Raw genomic sequence first — 14,194 nt, forward strand, 5'->3', positions numbered from 1 at the left:
TCAAGAAATAGTACTGACAAATCAGAGTTAATATAGCAAGCAGAGAAAGATTTTAAAACAAATATATTCTCCTAAGATTTGGCAATGTTGCACCCTTGACTATGAAACAGAGATATTGGAAGTTAAAAATATGGTTGTTAAGCTGGAGAACTCAATATCTGAGCTAAATAACAGAATGATATAGCCGAAGTTGCAAGAGCAAGCTGTGAAATTCTTCAAGAACATGGAGGAAAGATCAAGGAATTAGAAATGGTGAGAAAAAATGGCACATGGAATATAGATTCAGGAATTCAATATCTGTCTAATAGGAATTCTACCTAGAATAGAGAAAATTGAAGGGAGGAAATAAAAGAGTCAAAGAAGTAAAATTTTCCCAGAGTTGGAAAAGACAAAAGGCAGATTGGAACAATCCATCAAGTGCAAGAAGAATAAATTATAAAAAGCCTACACCTAAATACATTATGATGAAGTTTGAGAAGACAAAGGATAAAGAGAAAATTCTAAAAAGCTTTCAGATAGAACAAAAGAAGTAGTCTACACAGAAATAATCATATCTCTTACTGTAACACAATCTTAGAAGACAACGAAATGACACTTTCAAAGATAGGATAGAAATGGTTTTTTACCTGATTAGAATACAATACCTAGTCAAAGAAACATTTAAGTGGGAGGGCAAAATAAAGATTTTTTTTTTAGGTATGCAAGACCTTAAAGTTGACCTCCTGAGGTATTTCAGGTGGATTGTGGGTTATGGAAGATGATCCTCCCCTTCCTTGTCCGTGCAAAGATTAAAAACAAAGTTCTGATTTAGATAACTATGATATAAATATTAAAAATGAGTTGGTTGCACAGAGCAGATCCAATACAGCATATCTCAGTGCATCTTTTTGTAGCCCTCAGGTTCTTAACGGAAAGTGCAACTGCTGGAGATGATGTCCAGGCAGAGAAAGGTCTTGTTGGATGTGGGGAAACTCAAGTCTTGTTGAGCTTTTGCCCTTTTATATTTAGGGCTGAGGTCACGGTTCAGAAATAACTTAATCCACGTGTTTCTATTAGTGTGAACAAATACTAAGTTCTCCTGATTCTTAACCAAAAGCCAACATTCACACATTCTCTGGGAAGAGAAAGCAGTTGGTGCCCAGTATTTCTGAGCCTCTTGTTTCACAGAAGTCTGTTTTTTTCCCCCAGCCCTCACCCCCTCACTCTTATCTGTGAGGCTTTCCTACTGACTTTGATTTGAAGATTAAATCCATTTCCCCACTTTTCTCCTATAGAATAATTTTTAGAGGCTTTATTCCCATAAAACAAATCCAAGGAAGAAGAGATACGTAGAGGAAATAGTGGTAAAGAACACCAGTCAAACAAAATAGTTTAAGTAATTATTGATTCATTAAGTCAAACAACTTAATCTGGAACTGAACTCTCAGATGACCCCCTTGGGTGATAGGGTAAGTGTTAGGGTAATGGCAGATGGTAGCCCGCAGGGAAGGCTACAGATACTGATGCTGATGGAGATCCTCTTGGGCAAGGTGGTAATGTGTAAATGAAAGTATATTCCTTCATCAATGGCTGTGTGTGGAAAAAAAATAAGAAAGTGGTATTCATTCAAAATCTAAGGGTAATTATAAGAAGAATGGAAATAGGCTGTACATTTTCCAAAACATTGGAGAAAAAAATGGAAAAGGAAATGAATCCCTAAGAAAAGGCAGGAAAGAGAGAGTAACAACAATAAAGAATGGCAAATTGGAAAAATAATATATGAAGGCGGGAAAAATTTTAAAATATTAGTAATTACAACAAATATGTTGATTCCTTTGTTACTGTCTTGTCTAGGCAAGCACAGCTCTCCTGGACAGTGGTAAGGGCAGGTAGACCAATCTAAATAACAGGCTGCCTAATTTCCTCTGGTCATCTTTTACTCAAGGCAGCAGGACAGTGACCATTTGCTTTTCTGTAGTGCATGATTTATTCAATGATAGGAATAGTTAGAAGAGAAATCAATGTGGATATAATAGCTACATGATTTATTACAATGACCTGATCAGAGTCAATGTGAGAGGCAATAAGATACAACATCCCAGTGACACAGGCTTGGATGTTTAGAAATATATGAATTCATTTGTTCCTGTCTGTTCCTTTCTCAGAGTGATTCTACTGTACCACTCATCCTGGAACCACTGTAGGCCTGTTCTTCCAGTTTTGTTCATTTTGCAGTCGGGAATGAATTAGATATTGCCTTTTTATTATATCTGTATTTTTAAAAATTATTTTGAGGCCGGGCGTGGTGGCTCCCACCTATAATCCAATCCTAGCACTCTAGGAGGCCAAGGCGGACGGATTGTTTGAGCTCAGGAGTTCGAGACTAGCCTTAGCAAGAGCGAGACCTCGTCTCTACTAAAAGCAGAAAGAAATTATATGGACAGCTAAAAATATATATAGAAAAATTAGCCGGGCATGGAGGCGCATGCCTGTAGTCCCAGCTACTCGGGAGGCTGAGGCAGGAGGATCGCTTGAGCCCAGGTGTTTGAGGTTGCTGTGAGCTAGGCTGATGCCATGGCACTCTAGCCCGGGCAACAGAGTAAGACTCTGTCTCAAAAGAAAAAAAAAAAAAATCTTCTTCTGTCCTCAGTACTCCTGGTTTTCTGGCCTTCAGATTCAGACTACAATCTACACCATTTACTCTCTGGCTTTCAGATAAAACTATGCCACTGGCTTTCTTGGATCTCCAGTTTGCAGATGGCAGATCATAGGATTTCCTAATCACATGAACCAAAACCTTATAATAAATCTCTTTATACATATATTTATATATTTATATATGACGTATATATTTCTACTGTTGGTTCTGCTTCTCTGGAGATACAACAACATAGGAGAAAATCTAGATGACCTTGAGTTTGGCAATAACTTTTTAGATATAACATCAAATGTATGATCCATGAAAGAATCAATAATCTGGATTTCATTGAAATTAAAATTTTCTTCTCTGTGAAAGACATTGTCAGGAGAATGAAAAGACAAGCCACAGACAGGGAGAAAATATTTGCCAAAGACATATCAGATACAGGACCATTATCCCAAATACACAAAGAACTCTTAAAACTCAACAATAAGAATACAAATAACCTGATTTAAAAAATGGGCCAAAGCCCTTAATAGACCTCTTACCAAAGAAGATGTACAGATGGCAAGTAAGCATATGAAAAGATGCTCCACATCTTATGTCATTAGGAAAATGTAAATTAAAACAATAATAAGATTTCACTAAATACTGATTAGAATGGCCAAAATCCAGAACACTGACAACACCAAATGCTGGCAAGGATTTGTAGCCACAGGAACTCTCATTCATTGTGGAGGGAATGCAAAATGGTATGGGTACTTTGGAAGACAGTTTATGGTTTATTACAAAGCTGAACATACTTTTACCGTAAGATCCAGCAATCACAATCCTTCATATGCAGGTTTTTGTGTGGACATAAATTTTAATTTCTCTAGGCCTAAAGGCCAAATCCAGCGTACTGACTGTTTTTAAAAATAAAATTTTATTGAAACACAGCCATACCCATTCAATTACAAATTGTCTATTGTGGCTTTCATGCTACAATGACAGAGTTGATCAGTTGCGATAGAGTGTATGGCTCATAAAACCTACAATATTTCCTATCTGGCCCTTTATAGAAATAGTTTGTTAACTCCTGTTTCAGGAGGGAGAGATTGTTGATGTGTGTTTAACTTGATAAGAAACTTCCCAAGTGTTTTTCTAGAATGGTTGTGTTATTTTGCATTCCTGCCAGCACTATATGAATGTTTCAGTTGCACTGTATCCTTCTCAGCACCTGGTATTGTCCACTTTCTTTTTCCTCTTTAAAATTTTATTTTTGCCATTCGAATAGCTATTCCTATAGTTTCCAAAGAAAATCTGGCACACTCAGTACCTTTTAACATATCATATTAACTCTTATGTTTAGAATTAAAGAGAAAAAAACCTACCTTATTTTAACTTAGTAGTGCTCATATAGAAAATATTCTTAAAATGAAACCATTTCAAAGTCCAACTTGAATTAAAGAATCAGATAAACTCTGATGAGTTTATCCCATGAGTCAAAGATAATACTATTTTCAGTCAATTCCCGATAATAAAAGCAAAACAATCATTTTTACACAATAAAATATATTCCTGTAGCCCAAAAGACAGAAAAGTAGACAATAAACTAGCTTTTTGAAGGCAGAGACTCTTTAATTTACTCATTTGTCAGACAAATAAGTATGAAACGTGAATTCTATACTTGGTGTGAAAGACTAAGGATGACTACAAATTCTTTGACACTTTTTCCATTGAGAGGTGGAGTCTATATCTCTTCCTTTTGAATCTAGGCAGATTCTGTGACAACTCTGATGAATAAAGTATGGCAGAAGTGATGCTCTAGTAGTTTCTTGGCACAAGCCTTGAAAGACTGGTGGCTTCCACCTCCTATTTTTTGTAACATTCTGGGATCTCTGAGCTGCCATGTAAGAAGTCCAGCTATTTGGAGACCATCCTTGTCGAGATGCTATGTGTGGGCAAACTGGTTCCAAACCCAAGCTGTGCCCAGCCTTCCAGTCATCCTTGCCAAGGTGTCAGACATGTTAATGATGCCATCTTGGACCCTCCAGATCATCCCATCTGCCAGCTGAGTGATCCAGTGACCTCAGATGCCATGTGGAGGGAAAAAATTACCCAGCCGAGTCCTGCCCAAATTTCTGACCAACAAAACTGTGAGTTATAATAAAATATTTGTTTTAAGCCACTGTTAGGCTAGTTTGTTATGCAAGAATAGATAAATAGAACACTAAATATGTATCAGGAAAAGAGAGTGTTGAGGCAGCTAGAGAGATTTTTTTTTGGGGAAGAACAGAACTATTTCATGGAGATTTAAGTTTTTTCACGTGCCATGTGATGGTTTAAAATCTTTCCCTCATCTTTCCTCACAATCTTGAGGAAAATGAGTATTATTCACTAATGCATTCTGGAGTAGAACAGATCTGATGGTCCTCTGAAGAAAAAAAAAAAAATCTCACAATGGCAAACTATATATCTATATGTATATCTATATCTATCTGTATCTTATCCACATATATTGCTATATGTGTGTGTTATATACACACAGCTAGTGTTAAAACTTTAGATAAATTAAATTTAACAGAGTTTATTTGGGCAAAGTATGATTGATGAATTGGGCAGTACTTAGAGCCAGAAGATGTTTAGGGAGCTCCACCCAGCATTGTGAGCAGTGAGCTTTTATAGGAGGCAAAGTAGAGAAATTAGTTGATTGGTTACCGCTAGGTGTTTACCTTGCTTGGATAGGATCTGACGAGGCATTTGCTTTGTTTGGGCATGGCCTGATCAGTTGGCTGCCTGTGATTGGCTGAAACTTGGCTGCTTGTGATTGGATGAAACCTGGCTATTTGTTATGAAAGATATGCTCCTAAATTGGGAAGTAAAATTTTTAGATTGGAGTTATTTTAGATCTACAGAAAAGTTGCAAATATGAGGTAGAAAACGTCTGTATACCCTCACCCAATTTTCCCTAATGTTAACACCTTACAAAACCATGGGACACTGGTCAAAACTAAGAAACAAAAATTGGTACATCACTAGTAACTGAACTTCAGGCTTTATTTGTACCTCATAATTCTTTGTACTAATGTTCTTTTTCATTCTAGGATTCAATCCAAGGAACCACACTGTATTTAGTCTTGTAGTCATGCATTTCTTCACACATTCTGAAAAATGCATCATTAGGTGATTGCATCATTGTGCAAATGTCATAGAGTATACTTGCACAAACCTATACGTTATAGCCTACTCACCCCCTCCCAGAGAAGCTTACATACAGCTTTTATGGAACCAGGCGGAGGATCTCTGTCACATGGGCTAAATTCATTTGTAAATAACAACAACAAAGTACATTTCCATCTTTAAACTGTTTAAAAAATTGGAAAATACTTGTAGTAACAATCAGGTATCCAGACATAACATTTGTTCATTCATTAGAAATTACTAAAAATCAGCCTATTGTTAATGAGTTATGGACAGAAAATAAGCCACAGGATTAGGACTGTCAACCAATTCTGACCCTTCAGTGACTGTATACTGTATGCCTATGTCCTGGAGATACAAAGGAATGTTTCCCAGATGTTTCTGTCTTTCTTACCACAGCCTCCCTGCAGGGACAAGGCAATACTTCTCAATCTCATCCCACATGGGAAGTCTGGAACAAGTTTCTCCAGAGACTTGTAAATACATTTCTTTCATTTTTTTCATTTTTGCAAATTTATGGGGTACATGTGAAATTTTGTTACAGGTGTATAATTCATAGTGATCAAATTAGGATACTTAGGGTGTCCATCTCCTGGGTAAAATACATGTTTGTTTAACTATAGTCACTCTACTGGGCTATCAAACATGGAATTTATTCCTTCTATCTAACTGTACGTTTGTACCCTTTAATTCCTTCTCTCTGTCCTCCGCAGGCCCCCACTCACCCTTCCCAGTCTGGTTCTCTATCTTTCCACTCCCTCAGACACTTGCATTGACTTCTTCTTGAGGATTGGTATTCTCCCCCATCTTTAGGGGGCTGTAAGAATTTTCAGGTCAGGAAGAGAAGATTGTAGATTTTAATCTTTAGAGAACTTCTTCGTTGGGATTAGAGAATATAAAATGATACAGCCTTGTTAGAGGTATGGGTTTAGTATTCCTTATCTAAAATGCTTGGGATAAGACATAGTTTATGATTTTGGATTTTTTTTGGATTTTGGAATATTTGCATGTACATAATGAGATATGGGACCGAAGTCTAAACATGAAATTTATTTGTGTTTTATCTATACCTTATTCATATGGGCTGAATGTGACAATTTTTATTTTTAGTTTTTTAGAGGTAGGGTCTCGCCCTGTTGCCCAGGTCGAAGTGGAGTGACCCAGTCATAGTTCATTGTAGTCTCAAACTCTCCGGCTTAAACAATGTTCCTGCCTCTGTCTCCAGAGGAATTACAGGAATGAGCCACTGTGCAAAGCTCCCCTGAGGGCAGTTTTATACAACATTTTAAATAATTTTGTGCATAAAACAAAGTTTTGACTGCATTTTGACTGTGACTGACACATGAGGTCAGGTGTGGAATTTTTTGCTTGTGGTGTCGTATTGGCGCTCAAAAAGTTTTAGATTTTGGAGCATTTCAGATTAGTGATGCTCAAACTATAGCAGCATATGCTACTCATAAAATCAATGTGGTTACCAGAATTATGTCTCTTCTTTCAGTGTAATATATTCGAGAAGAAGAGAAAACTTAGATACATGGGCAGCATTATATAACAAACAGTGGGAGGTGAATCTCAAAGGCCAGAATGTGGAGTAGCTGGAGAGGCTGCAAGAGGCCCCATGAAAGCCAACTCTAGACAGAGCGGACACTATGAGAAAGCAGAAAATTCTGCAGCAGGAGGAGCAAAAGAGTGTGGGAGCATCATGTTAGCAGCAGAGCAAGAGTGCTAGTTCATGAACTTCCACTGCTTTAAATTTAGACTTCTTCCAGCCCACACCTGTACTTGGGCTTCTGTTTATGAACATCTACGATATTCTTCCTATTACTCGAGGTATAACCTTTATAAATATCTTTTACATGAACTAGGTGGAATGTGTTTTTGTTAGTTTCCCAAAGAGCCAAACTAAAGCTGGTAGACTTGTAAGTTTGTGAAGGTTAAGAGTTTACACAGGTTATAGATATCCGAAACAGCCATCTCTACTTAAACAGGATTTGGTAAATATTAATATAAACAGGCTAGTAAACTTTTCTGAGGTTGGTGAATTATGGAGATTTCTGTAGTTGGCCATAAATGATAAAGGTTTCATGCCTTATTTATTTATTTATTTATTTTGTTGAGACAGAGTCTCACTCTGTTTTCTGGGCTAGAGTGCTGTGGCATCAGCTTAGCTCACAGCAACCTCAGATTCCTGGGCTCAAGTGATCCTACTGCCTCAGCCTCCCGAGTAGCTGGGACTACGGCATGCGCCACCATGCCCTATATATATTTTTAGTTGGCCAGATAATTTCTTTCTATTTTTAGTAGAGACGAGGTCTTGCTCTTGCTCAGGCTGGTCTCGAACTCCGGACCTTGAGCGATCCACCCACCTCAGCCTCCCAGAGTGCTAGGATTACAGGCATGAGCCATTGCACCCTGCCTATTTATTCATTTTTGAGACAGAGTCTTGCTCTGTTGCCCAGGCTGGAGTGCAGTGGTGTGATCATAGCTCACTGTAGCCTCCAACACCTGGGCTCATGCAATCCTCCTGTCTCAGTTTTCCAAGTAGCTGGGACTACAGCTGTGTGCCACCATGCCCAGCTAATTTTTCAATTATTTTTATTTTTATTTATTTATTTATTTTTTTAGAAATGGGGTCTTTCCTCACGCCTGTAATCCTAGCACTCTGGGAGGTGAAGGCGGGAGGATCGCTTGAGCTCAGGAGTTCGAGACCAGCCTGAACAAGAGTGAGACTCTGTCTCTACTTAAAATAGAAAGAAATTAGCTAGACAACTAAAAATATATATAGAAAAAATTAGCTGGGCATGGTGGCGCATGCCTGTAGTCCCAGCTACTTGGGAGGCTGAGGCAGAAGGATTGCTTGAGCCCAGGAGTCTGAGGTTGCTGTGAGCTAAGCTGACGCCATGGCACTCTAGCCCAGGCAACAGAGTGAGACTCTGTCTCGAAAAAAAAAAAAAAGAAATGGGGTCTCTCTATGTTGCCCAGGCTGGTCTCAGATTCCTGGGCTCACGTGATCCTCCTGCCTTGGCCTCCTAAAGTGCTGGGATTGCAGGCTTGAGCCACTGTGCCTGGCTATGACTTTGAAGCCCAAATATTACCTTATATCCTGCAGACATTTATGATGTACATCATTTGGTATATTTCAGACTTTAATAAATTGAAAAATTTCTTCACTGTCATCCCTACGTACTTGAAAATAAAACTTGTATTTAAAATCACCCATTAAACCAATTGTTGTGGCTGCTTAGGATTCTAATTTGCAGAGGCAGATTTTAGAAATTTAAATGCAAGATGTCAGACTTCCTATCGGTGATTCAGGGCTTCTCAAATATTGACATTACTTCACATTTTAAATCTCATGATGCAAGAGTTTATACGGAACAGAATTTCAGTCTCAGTTCTGCCACTTCTTAGCATTGTGAGTTTGGGCAAATTACTTCACTTCTCTCTTCCTCAATTTAACTTCACAGGGTTGGTTCGAGGATTAAAGATATAACATAGGTAAGGAGCCCAGCACATTGTAGATGCATGTGTTAGGTTTGTTCTCCTTGTTGGGTGGGGTCGGCATGACAGGTTTTCTATCTCCAGGTTCAGGAAAAATTAGAACCAAGATATAATATCCAATTCCAAATCAAAGCAAACATTTAAAAATTATGAAATGGTACATGAATAGCTTTTTGTTTAAAAAATGAAGATTAGAAATGTAGTAAAAAGCATGAAGACCTCCTCCCCCCATCTCTTATCGCACTTCTGCCCCCGACCCAGACTAAGGGCCATCCCAGAGGCTTGGCTTCTGCTCTGACTCTTCTCCTCTCCCCTCCCCTGCTGCTTCTCTTCAGGGTTCAGTTTGAATGTTATTTGCTCAGAGAAGCCCTCCTTGACTACTCTATTTAAGTAGGTCTCCCTGCTTCCTTCTGTTATGTTTGATCAATACACTTTGTGCATTTTCTTCACCATATTTATGCAAAATTGAAATTTTGTAGTAAGTATTTTCGTATGCCTCCCCTGTTGGACTATAAGCTCCATGAAGGCCAGTTTTGGGCTGTTTTGTTCGTCACTATATGCCAATACCAAGCACAGCACTTGGCATATAGAAGGTACTCAATAAATATTTGTTGGATTGAACAAAAGGTGCTTGTTTAATGTTTTACTTTACATTATATTCAGTATATAGATTTTTCTAGTGAATCTCATACTCATGTTTTTGCCAACATTTTAATATAGCCGTACTGCAGAGATATTCTGGAGGAGTCTGAAAATAGCACACAAATGTGAAAAATTAATATAGTTTCTGGGGTTCTTGAGAGTTAGGAAGGTTTGTTGATTTGTTAGTATTTATTGCCTGTCATTTAAACAAAACAAATGTGGTCCCTGCCCGTATGACATTATATTCTTAATACAAGAAACAGAATAATTTTGTACAAAGAAATATATGTAATAGAATGTTAAAATTGAGTTATTTTGCCTCAGTTTTGGCCCCAACTCCAAGATAAAGGTGCTAACCGGTTTCAATTCTAAAGTGAGTTCCAAGAGCATGAAGCAAGATTTGCCAAGGGAAACTGGTTTTGCAACCTTTAGCAGACAAACTACCTCTGCACTATAAAAGAAATTAGAGAGGCCCAGAGGTATTGTTGGAAATGTGAAGGGACTATTTGGAGACAGATGTTGGGGTGGTGAGTCCTCCACTCCGCGGGGACAGGGTGTGGGCACTTGCTTAAAGGCCAGTAAAAGGAGCTTTAATGGAATCACTCAGGGAGCCTCATGTGTGTATTCTGGAGCTTGGGGTTTCTGCACCTAAATCACCTGAAGGATGACAGGCTGTGTGTGGAGCTGCCTGCCAGGGGCTTTCAGTGAGAAGAGAGGTGGGCTTAGCAAGTACCGAGCTTCTCCCAATAGTGCGGTGAGGGGCGTGTTACTGTAGACTGGATGAGTGCTTCTGGAGGGAGAGCGAGGGACACCTGGCATTGTCTTAAGAGTCTGCCTAAAAATAGTCATCTGGAGAACTGAAGAGACCTCAGTAGGAAGAAGAGGAGGTATCCTCCCAGATGCCATTAGGGAGGAATTTTGTATGAGAACATTCCCGAAGAGATACATTTACATGTGTCAAGGGAACTGCTGGTGAGTGAACGTCAAAGACAGACATAGAGAAAGTGTTAGCCTTAGGCTCTTGCCATACTCAGAGAGCATTAGAGGGAGATTTCCAAAAGACCTTTCTTTCACCTTAACTCTTTTCAGCCTGGCCTTGCCTCCCCCTTTCAATCTTGGAGGAGCCGAGTGTGACCTGGTAAGTAAGGGGTGAAAAATGGACACGCTAGGCTGCAAACTGAAAAGGCCAACATGCTGCCTTTCTGGAGGAAGGGAAAACTTTAACTTTAGATGAAGTTAATATATTTTTAAAATTCCCCTGGACTGGACATATTAATATTAATTTCTGAATTTGGAATTCAGTGTCTGTGTCTATATCTATTTATCTTCTGCCCCTTAATAATACAAGGTATGTAATAGATGTGTCTCTGACAGGGAGGTTCATTACTGGCCAAATGTCACACACATATCCCAGGAGGTTGCAAAGTGCCTGAGATGTTTCCACCCACCCTGTTCTATGCCTTAGTTTTAAAAATGAACTTCAGAGCAGCTTTGGGAAGAAAAGAACACTATCTCTCTACTCTGAATGTGTAAGGGTATGTGGTAGACAGAATAATGCCCACCCTCTCACTCCAAAAAGATGTCCGGGTCCTAATTCCCCAGACCTGTGAAATGTCACCTTACATGGCAAAAGAGACTATTTATATTCCCAAGGAAGATTTTTTACTATATTCTTTTCCTTCCTTCATATGTGTGTGTGTGTGTGTGTGTTTATGTACACACACACACATAGATACATATATAATAGGGCTTAACAGTTTGCATGTCATTTTCACATACATTTTTTATTTACTTGTGTGCTTAATTCAGTATTTCTAAGCGTCTAGCACCTGAGGAGATAAAAATGAATAAGATGTGCAGATGAAGAGACTAAAGCTCTGAGAGGTTCAGTGACTTGCCCAAGGTCCGTATTCAGTGAGTGGTAGAGCCAGTCCTGGAATCCATGTCTTCTGACTCCAAATTCCATCCACTTATTTTCCTCCTCATCAGTTAATGAAAAGAGCTACCACTGATACGTGTCTATACTGTGTTGAGTGAGCTCCTGCTGTGTGTATCACAAGGCATGACACTCCATGAGGATACAAAGATGTATGTCAGAGTGTGTTATTAACCTAAAATAAAATGGGAGACTAGATGAGGTAGAATGTCCAATCTCTCATTTTTAATTTTAGAATAAAAGGTAAAATATAAGAAATAATCCAAGATAAAATATGATAAATATTATAAAAGAACAAGGAATAAAATGGCTTATTATATAAAAGGCTGAAGAAAGACTATTTAGCTGGGAGCTGGGATAGAAAATCAAGCAGAACATCTTCCTTTATGGAGACGTGACATTTGGACTGGTCTTGAAAGAGGTCTTAGAAGAATTATCTCCTGTATGCTGGGACGGTTTTGGATCTTTCTCATGGCCATATAGTTTTTGTGAGAGAGAGATTGTAGGTTATTTATTTATTTATTTATTTTAGAGACAGGGTCTTGCTCTGTCACCCAGGCTGGAGTGCAGTGCTCTGATCATAGCTCACTGCAGCCTCCAACTCCTGGGTTCAAGCAATCCTCCTGCCTCAGCCTCCTGAATAGCTGGGACTACAGGCACATGCTACCATGGCTGGCTAATTTTTTGTAGAGACAGGGTCTTGCTCTGCTGCCCAGGCTGGTCTCTAACTCCGGAACTCCATATTTCAGTTTAGTACATACTCAGGAGAGAAATTGCTGGTCACAAGGATGCCTCATCTTCAACTCTACTGCATCGTACTACACTGTTTGCCAAATTGTTGTGGCAATTTACACTTCCACCAATCGTTCCACATCCTTGCTCATATTTGATGTGACACTCCTTTTTCTATGCTTCCGTGTCTAACTAACCGTTTCTCCAGATCATGATGTGTGGATATGACTCGTCTGCATTTTTTTCCTCCTTTTAAAAATTGTGGTAAAAAACAGATTTCTCTCCTGAGTATGTACTAAACTGAAATATATCCACAGATGTGTTGGGCGACATGAGTATTAATGCACATAGTAGCATTATATTTGATAGTTTTATATTGAAATAACTCAAACATCTATCACCAAGAATTGAGAAATAAGTTTTGGTATATTTGTATAATGGAATACTATACAGTAATGAAAAATAACAAATGACAGCTACATGCGATAACATGAAAGAATTTCAGAAACAATGTTGAAGGATAGAGCAAGACTAAAAGAATATATACTACATGCTTTTATTTATATGAGGTTAAAAAAATAAGAAAAAAACTAAAGTATAGTGTTTAGGGATACATGCTTAATGAGAATGGTACAGGGTGATTAAAAAACAAGAGAACACTTCAAAATTTATTGCATAGTAACTATATTACATATATGGATATGTAGTATGCATCAAATTATAGATTTATCCTCATATTTGTTAATATTCACACAATGAGTCTTTGGTTCATTCCCTTTTCATGGAAAACATAATGACAGGGATCACCTATTCAAACAAGCTAAGCAAGTAATTTTTTTCCTACCTATAGCCACAGGAGGTCTCAAATAACTTCATTTTCTACCTCATTTCCATCACATTTCCAGTGGTTCCTTAATAAGCACCTTACATGGAACAGGAGTGGGAATTCTATTTGAAATATTGACCGTGGATGAATGATCACTCAAATCTCTGGAGATACATTGAGAATTCTGTGTTTATAACACCTAATACATTCTTGAAGAAATGAAGGACTGCATCTGGCCACAGTTTCATCATTGGTGACAAGAAGAGGTTTGGGATAAATTAGACCTCAGGATTGATACATTTTATGGGACTAATTTGGAACATTAGTATAATTATTAAAAATCATGATAATTCCTTTAAAAATTGGTTTTAACTATGTATCCAGATATAGTCTAGTGACTAATACATTTTTGATAATTTTATGTTCTTTTAAAATCACTCCTTCAGAACATGTGGAAAAAGGCAAAAAAATAAATAAATAAATAAATAAAAATAAAAAATAAAATAAAATCACCCTTGTATAAGAAGAATCATGAAGGCAATTACCTTCAAAGTCAGGTAATTGTTACCTTTGGGGTGAGGACGAGAGTTTTAGTTAGGAAGGGCAAATTGAAGGCTTTTGTAGTGTTAGCAATGTGCCACTTCTTTATTTTTTTTTTATTTCAGCATATTATGGGGGTACAAAATTTAGGTTACGTATATTGCCCTTCCTCCCTGCCCCCCAATCAGAGCTTGAAGCGTGTAAATGCTCTATT

Source organism: Eulemur rufifrons, chromosome 2 (assembly GCF_041146395.1).
Source record: "Eulemur rufifrons isolate Redbay chromosome 2, OSU_ERuf_1, whole genome shotgun sequence".
Taxonomy (NCBI): Eukaryota; Metazoa; Chordata; class Mammalia; order Primates; family Lemuridae; genus Eulemur; species Eulemur rufifrons.